Source organism: Bubalus kerabau, chromosome 4 (genome assembly GCF_029407905.1).
Source record: "Bubalus kerabau isolate K-KA32 ecotype Philippines breed swamp buffalo chromosome 4, PCC_UOA_SB_1v2, whole genome shotgun sequence".
Classification (NCBI taxonomy): Eukaryota; Metazoa; Chordata; class Mammalia; order Artiodactyla; family Bovidae; genus Bubalus; species Bubalus kerabau.
Window position 1 is genome coordinate 161,910,426 of NC_073627.1, and position 14,280 is coordinate 161,924,705.

At 51.4% G+C, this 14,280-nt stretch overlaps 1 pseudogene; it reads right to left on the reverse strand.

Moving 5' to 3' along the window:
• Window positions 1-1,317: 1,317 nt before the first annotated feature.
• On the reverse strand, window positions 1,318-13,888 carry LOC129651723 (rho-related BTB domain-containing protein 2-like; annotated as a pseudogene).
• Window positions 13,889-14,280: the final 392 nt, after the last annotated feature.

Below are 14,280 nucleotides of genomic sequence, written 5' to 3' on the forward strand. Positions count from 1 at the left end.
AGACTCCTATCCTCCATGTCAGTGCCCTTTTCCCTGACCTTTGACCCCTACCACATCCCACCCCTTCAACATGGTCATATCCTATGGAGTTACCTGCTGAAGTTGACAACAGACTGATTCTCACGATGGGTCCAACACCATGGTGATTCCCGAGCCCACCCTCCCCGCCCCTGCAACCTCATCCCCAGCATGTTGAAGGCCTGCACCGTGCCCTCCAGAGTCAGTCAGTGGGACCAGGACGTCCTTGGTCACAGCCGGTGACACTGCTTTCCTGAAAAGCATCGGAGTCAATTCTCCCACCTCGACCATTGCCTCATCCACATGGGGACCCCTGCTTGGCTTCGTAAGAATGAGAGCCATCCAGGGTCTTTTTCTGCTTTTCTTCCTTTGAGGGGACAGAGGCCACAGTGTTTTTGTCGGTGGTGATTTTGTTCATTGTGTATTTTTGCAAAATTTACCCTCTCCCCATTAGAAGCTGTGCTGGCCAGCAGCAGGGGGGAGGAGCCCAAAGGAGCATGGGATTGCTGTACTCAGGTCCCATCACCCTCTACTTTCTCTCCCCCTGTTCCAGTGTTTCCTTTTGTTTCCATTTCCAAACCTGAGCGGTAAAGGATGGGGGGAAAGAGAAGTTTCTCACTGCACCAAGAAGCACTGCTTCCAGGGCTGAAGCTCTGGAAAACCTCTGCCACCTTCTCAGGCCTGGTTGCCCACAGCCCCGGAAGCAATGCTGGCAGAGGGCAAGCCTTCTGCTTGCGGCTTCTGGCAGCTGCACCACAGAGGTGGAAGCCTGGAGTTGGGCTCTGAAGGCTTAATTTCTACCCTGACTTTTCCAGTGAGGGTTTGAGTAGGCTCCACGTGGAAAGGCCCACAAAGCCACTATAACCCTTCAAGTCCATAAATGGAGACGTGGGGCCAACAGAGGTAGGACCCTGCCTGCCCACTGCTGCTCCCTGGGAGGGGGCCGCCTGCGCAGACCAGGACACACAGCTTCCCAGCAGGAGAGTTTCCCCTTTGATGCTAGGGTTCTGCGACCCACAGACAAGATGCCACAGTCCTCAGCTCTCTCCCCGATGCCCGCCTCCAAGAGTTGTCTCCCGGCCAGCCATGGAATCAGGACCTCTGCACAGGGCCACTGCTCTGGTCCACGAGGCCAGGCTCCCTCCTCTCTGTGCTGAGCTATGTTGGCTGGTGAGAGCAGCTCCACCCAAAGGGTCCTGGTTATGCGAGTCCTCTGTCCCTGGGAGGTGGAGGCGGCGATGCGGAGGAGCAGAGGGGCAAAGACAAGTGGGGACAACAGCAGCAGGGTCAGAAGAGGGTGGCAGCATCTCAGACCACAGCCGAGGAGGAGGATGGGGATGCCGAGGAGGCGGCCGAAGAGGACGCCAAGGACGGACTGTTCCAGAACAGCCAGCGCCGCCTGGGCTGCCGCTTCAGGTGCAGATAGTCCTCCTTCTCGCGCTCCTTCCGGGCCCGCTGGTAGTGGTCTTCCTCCTTCAGGTACCAGACTGGTGGCCACCGGTGTTTCTCGAAATACTGCTGGTTTTCTGGGGCAGAACGGCAGTAGGGCTGGGTGAGGAAGATGCAGGAGGAGGGGCAGAGGGACTCCCACCCCTGCCCCGCTGCCATGGAACATGCCTCTGGTCCTCCTAGGCCCACATGCCAACCCCTGGGGACCAGAAGCGGAAGCCCTGCCTTCACTGAGCGCCCAAAGAGAGTCAGTTGCCCAGGGAGTGGAGCCGACAGTCCACACTGGGGAAAGGCATTTCCACTTGCATTTTTCTTCAAAGGCAGAGGGAAGATCCTATCAAGGCTTGGAGAATAAAGCAGGCTGCAACAACAGATGAGGGAGAAATGGTGAGAAGAGCTGTGGGCAAGAAGATGCTCAGCCTGGCTGGGCCAACAGCAGGTGCAGCTGGCAGAGATGAGGTTCTGAGAGGGGAGGTGTGGGGGGTGGGGGTATGCAGGAGGTCAGATGGGAGGGAAGGCTAGGCTGAGGGGTTTGGACTTCTTCTAGAAGGTGTGGGGGCTCCACAAAAGTTTGGGACCAGGGAAGTGAGGCAGTTGGAGCTGTGCTTTAGAAAGAAAATGCTAGAAGGGTGACGAGGAGAGAGCAGGAGTGGGAGACCTGGTAGAGCACTAGTGGGGAGTAGGGTCACAGCAGAGCAGACGGTGCCCAGTGAAGAAACTGGGGGAGGCCAGCCACACCTCTCCCTGGATCCCATGAATCCTGGACCCCTGGATTCCTGTCAGGCCCCAGGACCTGAGACATCAATTAAGCAGAGACCAAGCTGCAGGGACCCCAGAGGATGCCCAGATCTGTGTTGTCCAAACTGTGACTTGTGCCCATTCCTAGGTTATGAAATTAATGTCATGAGTCGTGAACAGTATTAAAAACAACTGATAAATTTTTCAATATGTGTACTAGGTCACAAGATACAATGTAATTCTTGATAACCTAGAGGGGTGGGATGTGGGGATGGGAGGGAGGCTCAAGAGGCAGGGGATATATGTATAATTATGGCTGATTTGCATTGTTGTTTGGCAGAAACCAACCAACATTGTAAAAATTAACAAACAAACAAAAATGTTTTTCTTAATGTGGAGTTTGGTCCACAAACATCTAAAAAATACCACCTCTAGTCTGACTGTACCTGTGAAAAGCAGAAGCTCAGAGGGGCAGAGTGAATTGCCCAAGGTCTCTGGTGGGCCGGGGCGGGGGGGCCGCCCTTCCCACCAGCGCTTTTTCCAGGACCCCCTCCGCTGGGCTGGGTGCATGTTTGCAGGCTACTCCCCACCCACAAGGGTCTTTGGAAGCCTCCGGGCGCCCTGGGTCAGAGGCTTGGACCCAAGGAGAGGGAGATGACAAATGCCGCTGGGGATGCTCACCTGGGGACATGGCCTTCATGTCTCGGGGGAACTTGCGACACACATTGTTGTAGTTGGTGCAGATGTGGTGAAGACACCAGTCAGCCGACTGGTACGCACAGTGGAACTGGGAACAGACAGGAGCATGTCTGTGCTGGGACTCATGGGCCAAGGTCTGCACACAGATGTCTACTTTTGCCTTCAGAGCCAGAGCTTTGACGCAGGTGGGCAAAGGCCCTGAGTCACAAAGAACCCACCTCGAGAGGCAAGGCCACACAAAACCATGACGGAATGACATGGATTTGCTCCTTGGCCCCACCACCACCACCACCTCACCCGTGACCTGCCCCCAGCAGCCCCAGAAACCCACAGTCCTATGAGGTAGCCTCTTACTGGGTCTGCCCTCCTCAGATCTGACCCCTCATCCTCCATGCTGGACCAGAGCAGCCTGCATTAAGGTGCTGACAACCGGGCTTAGAGAGCTGACCTCCCAGGCATATCTGCCATATTTTAACTTCATAAACTAATCTTTAGAATGTTTGGCACCCTGAGGGCTGGTAGGGGAGATTTTGCTTGCCTGTTTTGGGTGGCTCAGACAGTAAAGAATCTGCCCGCAATGCAGGACACCTGGGTTCAATCCCTGGGTCAGCAGGATCCCCTTGAGGAGGAAATGGCAACCCACTTCAGTATTCTTGCCTGGAGAATCCCATAGACAGAGGAGCCTGGCAGGCTAAAGTGCACGGGGTCGCAGAGAGCCAGACATGACTGAGCAACTGACACTGTCACTTGGGAAAATGGAGGAAGGAAGTCCATCTTAGATGGAGAGTCCCCAGTGTGCCTTAAATGACCCCAGCAGGCAGCAACCACGTCTATACAGGGCTCTGGTTTCCCTCTCCGGCCCAACGGTTGCCTGAAGTCTCCGTCCCTTCCTGCCACAGCCAGCCTCTTCTCTTGGCATGTTGGGGTGAATCCTCTGGCCTGCAGGATAAGATGGGTCTGCCCACTGGGGGAACCAAGTCTGTCAATGGGTTTCCTTCCTACCCACCACCTCCCGAACCCTCCCCATTTGCTGCCAACAGGCAGAGCCCAGAGCTGAGAATGTTGGAGAGATTCCTTCCCTGTCATCCTACCTGAGCCAGTTCCAGGAACACAAGGACGTCCCCGTCGATGTCCACCATCATCTGAGTTGCTTCCATCAGCCCAGTCACTGTGTACTGCTCTGTGACACACACACAGCCAGGAATGGGCTGAAGAACCACAGGAGTGGACAGGCACTTGTTTATCCCCGCCCCGACCCCAGCAGGGGCCCACAGCAGGGCAAAGAGAGGTCCAGAGCAAGTCTCAACAGGCCAGGAAAGGCTACAGGAGATTTAAGTCGGCTCCTACCAGTGAGAAAACCAGGATTGGAGCAAGACTTTCCCACTGGAGAGGAGGTGGGAAGTGAAGGCGGAGACTAGAATAACCTATGAAGTTTTTTAAGCTACATATGTTGCAGCAAGGAGTTATACAGGTGGGGTGAAAGCCCCCAACCCTGAGAATCAGCCATTGATACTGATGGGAGGGGGTATTAAATCTCAAATTTGCTGAGAACTATCGATTAGAACTAAGGATTAAATCAAGTTGTTCATTTTAATTTAGATTTTGTAACAAATTGTGTACTAACCTTGCATTTCATGCTAAGACCTTTCTAGGGAAGAAGTAAACACTTTGAGTTCTGAATTTTAACTGTAGCAGTATAAACTGATAAAGTATTTTATCTTTAAAAGTAATATGTCTCAGCTGAGTCCATGGGAAAAAACCTAGAAACAACAGCCATCCCAATAGCAAAAGCATTGCTAATGCAAATACTGTAGCCTTGAAATCCCATTTCCAACTACAGGAAGCCAAGACTTCTTAGAGAAATGGCTGATACCGGGTATGGGGCAGGAAATGTACACAATGAACCTGGCACATCTTGTCATTCCTGAGCATCGAAAGCTCCTCTAGAGACTTTGCAGCCAACTTGAGAAGACTTCTACAGGTTAAAGGAACAGCAGAGTATCTGAGTTTCCATAAAGCTAATTGCAATGATTTAAAACCGATAGCTGGAATCAAGATTGCCGGGAGAAACATCAGTAACCTCAGATATGCAGAGGACACCATCTTTATGGCAGAAAGCAAAGAACTAAAGAACCTCTTGATGAAAGCGAAAGAGGAGAGTGAAAAAGTTGGCTTAAAACTCAACATTCAGAAAACTAAGATCATGGCATCCGGTCCCATGACTTCATGGCAGATAGATGGGGAAACAATGGAAATACTGAGAGACTTTATTTTGGGGGGCTCCAAAATCACTGCAGATGGTGACTGATGCCGTGAAATTAAAAGATGCTTGCTCCTTGAAAGAAAAGCTATGACCAACCTAGACAGCATATTAAAAAGCAGAGACATTACTCTACCAACAAAAGTCCATCTAGTCAAAGCTATGGTTTTTCCAGTAGTCATGTATGGATGTGAGAGTTGGACTATAAAGAAGGCTGAGTGCTAAAGAATTGATGCTTTTGAATTGTGGTGTTAGAGAAGACTCTTGAGAGTCCCCTGGACTGCAAGGAGATCCAACCAGTCAATCTTAAAGGAAATCAGTCCTGAATATTCATTGGAAGGACGGATGCTGAACCTGAGACTCCAATACTTTGGCCACTTGATGTGAAGAACCCACTCATTTGAAAAGATCCTGATGCTGGGAAAGATTGAAGACAGGAGAAGGGGACGACAGAGGACGAGATGGGTGGATGGTATCACTGACGTGATGGACATGAGTTTGAGTAGGCTTCAGGAGTTGGTGATGGACAGGGATGCCTGGCATGCTGCAGTCCATGGGGTCACAAAGAGTTGAACACGACTGAGCAAGTGACCTGAACTAAAAACCAATAGAGTATGTTCAAGTCCAAAAATTCATAATCACATGTAATATTAATAAAAAATCAACTGGTCACTCTCAAAGGATGATAGGAAACAAATGTGTGTCTTGAAAACTGGTAAACAGGGACTTCCCTGATGGTCCAGTGGCTAAAACTCTACACTTCCAATGCAGGGGACCCAGGTTCAACCCCTGGTAAAGGAGCTAGATCCCACATGCCACAACTAAAGATCCTTCATGCCACCACTAAGACTCCACTGCAGCCAAATAAGTACATGAATATGAGAGAAAAGAAAAACAACTGGTAAATTAAAATGCCACATATTCACCTGCCTTTCCTACATGAACTATTCTACTGGGAAATCAAACTATAGGTGAGGGAAAGTTTCCCTCCTTTTGAAAGTATTCTAACAGATTAAAAAAGAAAAAAAAAGACCTGGAATATTACCATTTCACAACACTTAATAAATAAATGGATCCAGGCAATAAAACTCAAAGGCTGCTAACACCACAAAAAGAGAGAAAAGCATATGATCTATGTTTCTTGATGAAAAGCAGAAACAGCCTACAAAATGTAGTCTCACCAAAAGAAGACTGGATCTAATCTAGCCTCTAGACCTGAAGGCCAGTTGATAGGAAGGAAACATGGTGGATACAGAAAGGCGATCAGTAAATAAATCTAGGTTCCCTGGATCAGAGGGTTTTTCCAACATATCACAAGGGAAATTTCTGTTTTTGTTTTTAACAGACAAGGTACTTACAGATTAAAAAAAACCTTAAAAGATATACAAAAAATAAAACCATGCTATAGTGTTTCAGGATGCACACTTGGATGACATAACTATGAAGAAGAGTAAGGAAAAGCACTCATCAAATCTTAGCGCATTAGGCAGAACGGTTACTCTGGGGTGGGGAGGGCCTATGGTTGAGAGGGACAGACTGGGGGCTCCGGTGTGGCGAGCAAGGGCCACTTTGGTTTGTAATAATTTATTAAGATGAACACATATTACATGTTTTGTGCAATATTTAACATTTTAAAAATTAAGCTTAAACTAATAACTTCATAGTAAGCTTATATCACAAAACATGTCACTTATTATACAACATTTGGCATTTTCCACTGTTCCTTGACAAGGTACATAGAAACATATTTTTTAAAGATGATTTTTAGTGATTATGAAGCATTTCAAAGGAAAGGCCATTCAATGTTATTTTCTATAAGCCTTTCCATGCAGCAGTGAGAGGTAACATTTTTAATGGCTACCTTGCAAAATCCATCCACGTGTGCTTAACCAGTGTGCCTGTTTGACTTGTTTCTGATTGCTTGCTATGATGAAACAAACTTAAAGAAACACCTGAATACGTTTTTTTTTTCATTTGGGCCATTTCTTTGCAGCAAGTCTTTCAAAAGTTATTTAGTCTAAGAGTTTAGACTGTTTTCTGTGTTCTGGGAATGCTGTACCACTTTTTCAAATTGTTGCAGCTGTGATCTTATTTATTTTTTATTTACTTATTGGTGGCATCACTCAGCATGCGGGATCTTAGTTCTCTTACCAGGGATCGAACCCGTGCCCCCTTCAGTGGAAGTGCAGCCTTAACCACCAGACCACCAGGGAATTCTGCAGTTGAAATCTCTAGAAGCCTCTTACTCCCTGCCCTAAAGCCCTCAGTGTCCCCTGGCCTGCCTCTGCAGTCTCAGCTCTTAATATTTGATTCTGGTCTATCATTTCCACCTCTTCCAGGGACCAGGCGCCACTTTTCAACTCATTTATCATCATAGGATCGCTGCTTCCCTCATAGCCAAGTCCCAATCTTGATCATCTGCCAAGGGACACAGCAGGTCTAACACCAGGTCCTTCCCTGAACCTCAGCTCAGTATCTGAGGCTTTGCTCTCTGCCGCCGACCCACCCAAGGACATTAACCTGGACATCAATGCCAGTACAGGTACCAACACCAACATCAAAGGAACGCACATGCTGACTCCAGCTCAGGAGCTCCACCTGTCGGCGGGCACCAAGGGCTCCAGACGGCTTCTCATCTGCACTGCACCATCTCTCCTCCTGCCCTGGCACCCCAAGCGCTGCTCCTTGGTCTCCCTCCTGCCGCAGTCCCTGCTCCACCTAAGCCTCTGGGGTTGGTCCATCCTGAAACCTGAGCTCTAGCTCATAGGATCTTCCAGGAATCAAAGAATTAGGAGTGACCAACAATAAGGTCAATGTTTACTGTGTTTCTAGAAGAAGAAAGAGAAAGGGAAGGTGGAAGAGAAGAAGGAAATGAGAAAGGGGAAGAAAAAGGAAAGGCAGAAGGAGGAGATGCAAGGGTAGGAATGAGGAATGGTGTTCTGTTCTTTTTGGCTTCTTAAGCTTGCCTGAGTGTGGCCAAGCTGAGAACCTCGAGCCCTGGCATCTACTGGTGCCCACTTGCTGCACCGCAATAACCTCTAGAGAGACCTATAAGGTGACCCCACCAAGCATCCCTCTCACACATCTCTTTACATCCACGTCCTCACCGCAACCCCAATATGCACCGATGTATCTCACGCTATGTTAACATATACCCTTGGTGCTGGTGGCCTGTCCCCTAGGAGGAGACAGGTGAGAGAAGAAATCATGACTCCCAGGGGATCCCCTGACTCCTCCTCCTCCTCCCTGGAGGCTCTTCCCCTGGGCTTAGCTACCTGTGAGAGTGACCAAGTGCGGCAGGCAGAGGCGGTTGGCCAGGATGATGAGTTTCATGTCGTCCAGGTCAGGGCTGGAGGTGAACATGCCAGTGTACAGGTACTCCAGCACAGCCCGCATGCAGCTTTTGCTTGTCTAAGGAAATACCACCTGTGGATGGGAAGGAATGGAGCAGGCTGCAGCAAGGTCCAGCTTTAGGGAAAGAACAGCAGTTCTGAAGAACTCAGAAGGCTCTGGCCTGGACAGTTGGTCTCCCATAGACAGGCTGCCACCCCTCTGCGGTCCCTGGACCTGCTCAGAACCCCTCCTTCCCTAAAGGCTAATCTCCCACACCAACAGCCTGCAATGAACCCATCTGCTGAGCACCTGTGAGCAGGGCTCCAACAGCTTTTAAAAGGACCTGGACTCGCGTTAGCATCTTTCTGGTTTGGAGGAACCATGAAGGAGTCCTTCTGGTCACCTGCACCCAGCCCCACTCTATCCTTCGGGGAGCAGTGCAAATGGGATGTGGATGAATGGAGCGAACACCAGCTGGTCTCTCTGGGCTGCTCAAAGCTACAGCTCTGGGCCTCTGGGATCTCTCCAGAGCAGGACCAACACAAAAACTGCTTTCTCATCAGCCGCCAGCCTCTCCAGGCTGCACTGGGAATTGGCTGGAACTTTACAGATGCTTCTGTGGCTCTGAAGAGTTCCCATCTCACACTTTGCACATCTCAACCCACTCATGCTTCAGGGAGCAGAGGCAACTCAAACCTCGAACTCTCCTCTTCACCTCCCAGAAGGACTCCCTTTCCAGTGTGTGCTAAGTCGCTTAAGTCATGTCCGACTCTGTGTGACCCTATGGACTGTAGCCCGCCAGGCTCCTCTGTCCACGGGAATCTCCAGGTAAGAATACTGGAAAAGGGTGCCCTTCCCTCCTCCAAAGGATCTTCCAGACCCAGAAATCTTAGGAAATCCCTTCTCAGGGTTATAGGATGCTATGCTCTAACATTCTTTGTTCAGCTTTTCATTCAAGTGCTTGCTGAGCACTGGCTAAGGGACCAGAGCTGAGAAGGGTACTCAGCAGAAATAAAAGACCTCATCCCCATACTCAAGGGAAACCTCAGATCAGCTGGAGAAACTTGGTGTGGACCCTTGGAACTTTAAGTAGATTCACAAAGGAGGACACTGTTAATTACAAGGCTGAGGGATGGACAGTCAGTGTCAGAGTTCAGAGAAGGGCAGAAAGGAGATCAGACTTGAACTCCAGTCTTGATTTGGCTAGAACTCCCACTGACTCCTGATGTTTCCTCTTAGTAATTTTCTACCCTCTGACTCCCACCCTACACCTTGACTATAAACCCCACTTGATCATGCTCAATTAAGAATTAAAACCACTTCTATACTGAGGTCTCTCTTCCCCTATTGCAATAGTTTCTGAATAAAAATCTGTTCTTACTGCTTGAAGAAAAAAGTTTTTTCTCAACTATAGAGCTAGGATGCGACCATAATTGTCCATCTTGGTATACTGCAAAGTCCATGACTATAGGAGCCATCTCATAAACTTCTCTTGGGCCCATCACTTGGTGGTTTGTATAGAGTCAAGGCTGAAGGAAGTACTGTGAAGTAACAGATGCCTCAGATGGAAAGGGAGTAAACCTCTCTCCCTCCCAGCCGTTTCCATCCTAGCCTTACCTCCCTGGTGGAACTCTCCACAAGTGGCCCCCCAAACATGGCAGCCATCCAGTCACAGCTAGAAATCAACAGGGGCTTGTGGGCGCTGATGGTGCCATCGTCCAGGATGAAGGTCACATCTGTTGGGTGAGAGAAGATGCATCATGTGAGGATGGGGTGAAAGAATATGGGACAACCAGCCCCACGGGTCGACACTGCTCCAAGATGACTGCTTCCTCCTGAAGCCACACTCTGTGAGCACCACATGACCACAATCTCAAGCTGGGGGCTCTAGGTTTCAGGAGCAGAGCCGCAGTATCTCCAGGACATCAGTGGCTGAGATGACTCAGAATGCTATTCGGACCAACCCAGATTCTGCAGAAAGAGCCTGGAGGGAAGTCCCCTGCCTTTGGGACACCAGCTCCTAAGCCTGTTTCATTCCTGAGAAGGTGCCTTTGGCCAAGCACTCCTTAACCCGGTTGGTCCGGCGGACATGGAAGGCCTTGGTAATCTCCTGGTTCATGAAGGCCTCGTTGTTGAGGATGTTGGCCACCATCAAGTGCAGATCAAAGACCTCAAGCAGCTCAGCGATGTGGGCGATGTGCATGAGGTCTCGCTCATTCTCGTCCAGCTCCCCTGTGTACAGGTACTTGAGAACAGTCTGGAACGGCCCTGGCTGGATGGAGTTGTCCATTTTCACCACCACCATCAGCCGGGATTTATAAGTCAGTGGGTCTTCTGTCATCTCTTCCTGGATGCTCACAAAGGCTCGGCTCCAGGAAGACAGCACTCGACCCCGCCCAGGCAGGTACCCTGTCCCATTGCCCCGTAAGATCCCGTCGCTAGTGGATGCCAGGAGCCCAACAGGCCCAGAGCCCCCGCCCTCCTCCACGCTCTCACACACGTCAAAGCTCGCTGCCCGGAGCAGGAAGTCCCGGCCATGGTGGTGGTGGAGGTGGTGGTGATGGTGGTGGTGTTGATCAGGGTGACCCCGGTGGTCCTCTGAGCGGGGACCCCCTGACTCTGAGGGTCCCCCAGCTCCCCCTCACTCAGGTCCATGAGGAACAGGTCGTAGAACTTGGAGGAGGATGAGGAGAGGTAGATCTTGTGGGCAAAGATGCGCACCCGCTCCTGAAGCACAAGGATGACATCTGCACACAGCGGGTCCTCCAGGAGGTGGGCGGGGCACTCCTCGCTGCTGGAGGGGGGGTCGGGCACCACAATGAGCAGGGGCGGCGGCCTGGGGGGCAGGAAAGGTGCCTGTAGCAGGGGCTGCTGCACATTGCGGAGGTGGGACTTCCAGAACTGCAGGTGCCGGCGGGAAATAAGCGCTGCCCGGATGGCGTTGTCGAAGACATTCTTGATACCGAACTGCGCCCACACTTGTCTCGTAGTAGGGGATACCCAGCTCCTTGGCCACCTCTCAGCCCTTCTCTGGGGGAAGGATCTCATTGGGCTTCATGGGCCTGGCACGTTCAAGAAGGGAAGCCAAATTCATGTCGGTGGTGGAGGGCTGGGGAGCAGGGAGATGCATTCCCCCGATCCTGTGTGTTTTTCACCTGACTGGGGGCGTCCCTGCCGAGGATCTGGGTCTAAGCCCCGTTCCTGCCCTGCTCATTTCCACTCCCTTTCTCCTCTGTTTGGCCAGATCCTACCATTCTTTCAAGGCTGACTTCTAAGCCCTTCTTCTTCCAGGTAGCCCTCCATGGTAGGTAGGTCTCTATGGCAGGCCTGGGTGATCTCCCCGGCTCAGAGTAGTGGGAGGGCTGACGGCCTCTCTGGCAATTAGCATGCTGGTTTTTAACATATTCACCTATCCAGTTCGTCTCCCAGCAAGATTATAAGCTCCTTTCATACAAAGATTGCCTCTCCTTCTCCTTCTCTCCTCATGATGCTTAGCCCAGTATTGCCCACTCAGTGTGTAATAGATGGATGGATGGATGGATGGATGGATGAAAGAATGATCATTCTAACTGGCCCCCTATGTGAATCTGCTTCAAATGGAGGGAGAGAAGTGAGGCTCTGTGCATTCTCTCAGGGCTGAGCAGGGAGTTGAGAGACACACAACCTCCCTCCAACCCCTCTTCCCCTTCCCCATCTGCCACCTTTCCCTCCCTAGGCACCAGGACTCCCTACCTAGCCAGGGTCTCCTGGCCCTATTGACAGCATCCAGGTCAGCATAACGCAGGTCCAGCTGGCAGCCCACCAAGATGACAGGTGCTCGGGGGCAGAAGTTCTTGATTTCTGGGTACCACGTGGTCTTGACATGGTGGAGGGAGTTGGGGTTGGCAACGGAGAAGCACAGAACCACCACATCAGATCTGGGGGTGGGAGAGAGTGAGGTTATAGGCAAAAAAAGCTAGTGATAGGTTCCCTGCTGCTGGAACAAGGGAGAACACATACCCAAAGGCACCCCTACACTGCAATCCCACAAATGTCATATGGATCGGCTCACATGATCTTCCCCAAAACATTTAATCATAGCACCTCCTATTTCTATACCCCCAAGTTAGCACTTGAGAGCTTTCAAAGACTCTTGGGTTGACCTCACAGCTCTCTTGAGATTTAGACATGACCACTTTTACCATCTCATCTGAGAAAACTCATCTCAGAACAGCCTTCCTAATTGCTCAAAGTCCCAGCGTTACTGGTTAACAGGGGAGAACTGAAACCTGGCCTCCTGATTGCAAAGCCGGCTCCCTGCCCAGCCGGGCTGCCTTCCCGTCAAGGGTCTCCCAAGGCTGTTTTCTCCACTCCTTCCTCCCAGTTTCACAGAGTGAAATTCCTTTAACTCAGTTTCACAGAGTGTCCTCATACCTCGGGGAAAAACCCCACCCACTTGGCTCCCTGCAGGCAGCGGGGGCCTTCCCTACCTCCCATAAGCAAAGTGCTGGTCTTTGTGGTGGTCTCCGAAGGTATCCCAGAGGTGGAGAGACACGCTCACATTGTCCACCACGTCTCGGGAACGTTCTAGCATCTGGTGGGGGTGGGGGGGGGGTGGGACAGGGAGGAGGGGGGGAAGCGAAGGCAATGGTTCCTGGGGACCCTGCATGCCAACTTGGGGTGGGGTTAGCTCACTCCTGGGTCCCACAGCATGGGGGCTTGAGGGACAACTAGTGTCTCCCTCTGTGTGTCCTAGAACACCTGAGTCCCCTAACAAGAGCTGGCCAGGACAGAAGAGACTCCAGAGGGCAGACAGTCACGGGAGTGATGCGATCTCCAAAGGAGCCCATCCTTGTTCCCAGCTGTACCTGCCATCATATGTTTCCCAGCCTTGGGTCTTTGGGTATCATTAGCCAGCAGTTTCTTTTCTCCTGGCAGCTCTCATCTCTCCAAAGCACCACCCCTTTCCCAGCTCCAGGGCTTCCCATTACTGGGGTCTATGTTACACAAGATGCCCCAGGCTTCTGCTCAGACAAACACAAAAGGCTGGGGACTCCTCCCCTGGAGTGGGCTCCCTTCAGGCCTCTCCCAAGGAACTGTGCTCTTCAGCTGCCTCTACTCAACCTTTAAAGGGCTTCCGTGAGCTCAGCATAAGGCCCCTCTGGAGAGATCCCTGGGGAAGAACCCCAGATGAGTGAGGCCATAGACTTGCAACCTTACCTCTTGGCATACCTGATACTGGTCAATGGCCCAAACCGTGGGCACGTGGGTAGCAAGCAACTGGTACTGGGTGAGGGTGGCATTGCAGGCCCGGGCACAGATAAGCCTGGTCTTGCCCACAGCATTGTCCCCCACCACCACACACTTGATGGTCTCTACGTTTGGCCTTTCATAATCCATGTCAGAATCCATTAATTGGGACCTGAGGGAGAGAAGAGAAGCAGTCAAGACAACTTCGCACACCAGCCCCTGAGGGACAGGGCCAGGGCCAGCAGCTCTTCTCTGCCGGGGCTGCCCCCTCTCTGAGCATTTGAGCAGAGAGCAGGACAAGGGAGTGGGTAGCTTTCCGGGCACAGGCTCCACATGGGCCTGAGGAAACAGGAGTCCCTTCAGGCTGAGAGGCACAGCTCCACTGGGTGAATCTCTGGTCTTCCTCCTGGTGTCTCCATCCTCCAGCAGCAGGGCTTCTGGTTGGGGAATGCCAGAGAGAGATCCCAAGGCGGAGTCTGCTTGGGGGCTGGTCCCCACTCTCCAGGGAAGAGAGGTGTCTGCCTAGGCAGCTCATTTATCATCTGCTCTCCTCC